We start from the raw sequence: 5,259 nt of genomic DNA on the forward strand, positions 1-5,259 counted from the left end.
CAGTACCCAGTGCAGCAAATCATCTTGTTTTAACCGCAATGACACTGGAATTCTGGGAAAAATATGTGGGGAAAAAATGGCTATTGCTCTCAAAAATGCACTTTGCACTTACTAAGCCCAATAATAAGCTTATAAGCCCAAATCTGTCCTATTTGGGTCTTTGTGTCCTATTTGTGTTAGTGGTGTTGAAAAATCATCAAATATGACATTGGGCACTTTAACAACTATGTCCCTTTATCTCTTTAGCAAATAAATCAACTGATACATTAGCTGCCCCAAAGGTGGTAAGGGGGCGGGGCTGCCTGCAGAAGGAGGAGCTAAATGGATGGAGAGCAGGGCAGGAGACAAGCCCCAGGAGATCAGATCCAGGAGCTGGAGATAAGGATCCACCAATTCGATCTCAAGATCCCTGACATGGAGCAGCTGTGCAACTTGGCTGGTACATTGGGTTCCTTACTGGCACAGGGATCAGATGGAGCTGCACTGTGTGGGGCTGAGGGGGCAGATAATGAGGGCAGAGAGGCAGATGGGATAATGGCCCCTGGATTGGCTGATACTGTGCTGGGTATAAGGAGACTGATCTATGGGCAGGAGGCTACAGACCTGTTACTGGATATAAACATGGCTCATAATCATGTATCTGTATCAGGGGACAGGAAATCTGCTTCCTACTCACTAACAGAACTACATTACCCACAATCCCCAGAGAGATTTCAGCTTTATGCTCAGGCTTTAAGCAGCAGGAGTTTCCCCTCAGGGCGACATTACTGGGAAGTGGAGGTCAGTGAATCAGGGTACTGGGGGGTAGGGGTGGCCTATCCCAGTATAGAGAGGGGAGGGAGGCAGTCTGGCATTGGGAATAATAACAAGTCCTGGGGTTTGTACAGAGGGTATGATAACAGATATTCAGTGATACATGACAGTAAATGGACACAGTTACCCCACACCCCTTCCTGCAGGAGAATCAGGATCTGGTTGGACTATGAGGCCGGACGCCTGTCCTTTTATGAGCTGAGTGAGCCAATCAGGCGCTTACACACCTTCACTGCCTCCTTCACTGAGCCCCTTCATGCTGCATTCTGGGTAGGGTGGGAGGGTACCTGGGTGAGAATCATTAGAGAGAGAGAAAATGGAGCTGAAGTACTGACACTAGAGAGAGAGACAGACAGACAGATAAGAGACAGTGAGGATCTGACCCCAGGCAGAGAGAAGTTGGACCCAGAGACCCGGATGCAGGAGGAGGCTGCTGTGTCTCATATAATCCACAAGGGGGAGACAGAGAGGGAAGAGTTGGCCGGGCAGATCCCTGACATGGAGGAGCTGTGCAACTTGGCTGGTACATTGGGTTCCTTACTGGCACAGGGATCAGATGGAGCTGCACTGTGTGGGGCTGAGGGGGCAGATAATGAGGGCAGAGAGGCTGATGGGATAATGGCCCCTGGATTGGCTGATACTGTGCTGGGTATAAGGAGACTGATCTATGGGCAGGAGGCTACAGACCTGGTACTGGATATAAACACGGCTCATAATCATGTATCTGTATCAGGGGACAGGAAATCTGCTTCCTACTCACTAACAGAACTACATTACCCACAATCCCCAGAGAGATTTCGGAATTATGCTCAGGCTCTAAGCAGCAGGAGTTTCCCCTCAGGGCGACATTACTGGGAAGTGGAGGGCAGTGAATCAGGGGGCTGGGGGGTAGGGGCGGCCTATCCCAGTATAGAGAGGGGAGGGTATCAGTCTGGTATTGGGAATAATAACAAGTGCTGGTGTTTGCGCAGATTGAATAATAACAGATATTCAGTGAGACATGACAGTAAATGGACACAGTTACCCCACACCCCTTCCTGCAGGAGAATCAGGATCAGGTTGGACTATGAGGCCGGACGCCTGTCCTTTTATGAGCTGAGTGAGCCAATCAGGCGCTTACACACCTTCACTGCCTCCTTCACTGAGCCCCTTCATGCTACATTCTGGGTAGGGTGGGGTTCCTGGGTGAGAATCATTAGTTAAAGCTTGAAAAACAAATGGCTGAAAATGCAGCATTTTATATATATATATATATATATATATATATATATATAAAACTACTACATACCTCCCAAGTGTCCTATTTGTTGCAGGACAGTCCCTATTTTAACAGCTCAGCCCCCAGTCCCGGATTCTTATTGAAAAGCCCCTCATTTCCGTTTGCTCTCCTGCACAGAACCCCAAAAAGATACAAAGTTTCCCAAATGCAATAAGTTAAGGGGGCTTTTTGCAGAGCCCAGAATACTCACCCCCTGCACTGAGATACAAGTGTAATAAGCTAAACAGGTCTCTTGGGGGAGCTAGAAATGTGTTAAAACTTTACAAAACCCGCCAAATTGTGTAATATGGGAGTGGTATTTACAAGTCTGTCCCTTTATCCCCATGTCTGATTCCTGTGCCATATAATGACGGGAAAAATGCCATCATTATCTCTATATGTAAGGTACCAGCAGGATGAGAAATGGTGTTGCAATGTGCAGATTTCTGTGAAATTTTGCCTTTTATATATTTTATTACAGACAGTGCTCTAAGAACATTATTATGTGATATTTATAAGTTTAGAAAAAACAATTTTGTGTATATAATAACAGAAAGATGCAATGTGCCCCAATGTTTCTGTATTTCTGCATAGGGAATGTCGGGCAGCACAATTATCTCTGTTCAACTCTGTCCCAGTTCTGCACAGAAAGAGCGATGATATTCTATAAGGATCCAGGGGGGGGGGGGGGTGGGGGTTGTATTGGTTCCATAAGGATTTAGGCCAGGGGGCACCTACAGGAGAGGGATGTGAATGTGCCCTTTGGCCCTTTGGCAGCTCAGGGTGGTCTCCCTATTTGTACCAGTGCATTGGGATGATTTCTCTTAAATGGTTTAACTGTATTTTCTATTGGGAGGATTTTTACTGAAAGTTTAATAAAAACCTTTTTCTAAAACCAATTGTGTCTGTGTGGGTGCTGAAAATTAGATTATGGCACAAACTTACAGTTAAACAACCCCAGTTAGAACTTTATAAGGGGCTAAAATATCAATGGATGCCATTTTACTTACCCCTTCTCTCTAGGTAGGGTTATACCATGATGGAAGCTACAGTCACTGTGATTGGCTGAGCCGCCAGGAGAGCTCTGCAGCTGGTGATTCTTTTGGCTGTGCCAGTGGGTACTGTGCCAGGGGGAGTTTATGCATTTAGTGCCAGGGGGATGGGTATGTGCTACTGGGCCCATAACATGCCGACTGCTTCAACCAAATAATGGGAAAGATCAAAGCCTTAACAATATTGGGTGCAGCCAAGTGGGAAACAAAAATAAAGTCAGTCCCGGGGAAGGGGTTACAGTATGTGCCGGGGAGTGACACGTAGAATCTGGTTTAGCAGGAGGCAAGAAACGCCAGGGATCTCCCAGAGAGCTGTTATTTCATATAACAAATGTAGATGCTACTGGGGTGTTACACAGTATTGGGCCAGGGCAGTCAGGAGTAGGGTGAGTACCAAGTGAATGGCACCCATAATACATACCTCCCAACTGTCCCAATTTTCATGGGACAGTCCCTTTTTTGACAGTTCAACCCGCATTCCCAGATTCTTACTGAAAAGTCCCTCATTTTCCTTTGATCTCCTGCACTGAATGCTAAAAAAAGATACAAATTTAATTAAAAAGTAGCTTTTGGCAGAGCCCAGAAAGTTAACAAGCTTCACCTGCACTTAGATACATTGTTTCTCACATTTAATTAAATAAGTAGCTTTTGGCAGGGAGGAAACCATTCACCTGCACTGAATGTAATAAGGGCTCCTTGTGGAACAGGGACCTTCAGAATCATCACCATAGGACAGAAACCAAACCAATAGTGTGTGATCACATAGAAGAGAAGCCACCTATCGACAGCGATTGTGGGAAAAACTACAGGGCGAAGAAAAAATGCAAAGTTTATCTTCAGATTCATAAAGAAGAGAAACCGTTTGTCTGCAAAGAGTCTGGCAAATGCTTCAGCGAGAAGAAAACCCTTGAAGTTCATTTTCGCAGCCACACAGGAGAGAAGCCATTTGTCTGTACTGAGTGTGGGAAGAGCTACAAGAGTCAGAGTAAACTCACTGTTCATTTTAGGATTCATACTGGAGAGAAACCATTTGCCTGCCGTCACTGTGGGAGGAGCTTCAAGGATGGAGATGTCCGCAAACATCACATTTTAACTCACACAGGGGAGAAACCATTTGTCTGTACTGAGTGTGGGAAAAGCTTTACCAAAAAATATGATCTCAAATCTCACGTTTATACTCACACAGGAGTGAACCCATTTAGTTGCACTCAGTGTGAAAAAAGCTACAAGAAAAAGAGGGAATTAGTTCTTCATCTTAAAATTCATGACGGGAAGACTTTCCCATGCACAGAATGCGACAAATCCTTTCCAGCAACGTGGCAGCTCAAAAGGCACCAAATGGTGCACACCGGGGAGAAACCATTCAAGTGTTCCGAGTGCGGGAAAGGCTTCCGGGAAAGAGGAAAATTGCAGTTGCATTATCTCATTCATATGGGGATTAAACCCTTCTCATGTTTGGAGTGTGGGAAGATGGAAGACTGAGTTGCAAAATCACTGCTTGGTACACACTGGGGAAAAACCATACGTCTGCACCGAGTGCGGGAAAAACTGTGCAAGTAACAGTGATCTAAGGAACCATCTCCGGATTCACACAGGGGAGAAACCATTTGCCTGCACCGAGTGTGGGAAAAGTTTCCGGGTCAAGGTGGAACTCGGCAACCACCGCCGGGCTCACATAGGGGAGATGCCATTTGCCTGCGCCGATTGCGGGAAACGTTTTCTGCATAACAGTGGCCTCTTGCGCCATCGGAGAGTTCACACCGGGGAGAAACCCTTTGTCTGCACTGAGTGCGGGAAAAGCTTCAAGGATCAGGGGGTCACTAAATCCTCATTTACAGACTCACACGATGAAAATAGTTTGCAAATGGTTTTTTTCTTTTGTTCAACAGATTGGCGCTAAAATATCTGCAAACTTTTACTAAATGAAAAAAATGGCTGAAATCTATAAACCGGGATTTGTATATTCTGACAAATGACCAGTTTTCCCATCTGGATAGTTGAAAGTGATGGTGGAGACTATGGAGCATATGAGGGACCTACATGGCCGCAGTCCCAACGCTACGTAGAGATGAAAGGCCACTCCCACATACAGGGGCATATTTATCAAAGAGTGAAACAAGAGCTTGTCCCAGCCCA

The 5,259-nt window shown here is 45.8% G+C and overlaps 1 pseudogene; it reads left to right on the forward strand.

The window, feature by feature from the left end:
* The first annotated feature begins 321 nt into the window (after nucleotides 1–321).
* On the forward strand, nucleotides 322–5,023 carry LOC105947555 (annotated as a pseudogene).
* The last annotated feature ends 236 nt before the right edge of the window (nucleotides 5,024–5,259 follow it).

This window comes from Xenopus tropicalis, chromosome 6 (assembly GCF_000004195.4).
Source record: "Xenopus tropicalis strain Nigerian chromosome 6, UCB_Xtro_10.0, whole genome shotgun sequence".
In the NCBI taxonomy this organism is placed as follows: domain Eukaryota; kingdom Metazoa; phylum Chordata; class Amphibia; order Anura; family Pipidae; genus Xenopus; species Xenopus tropicalis.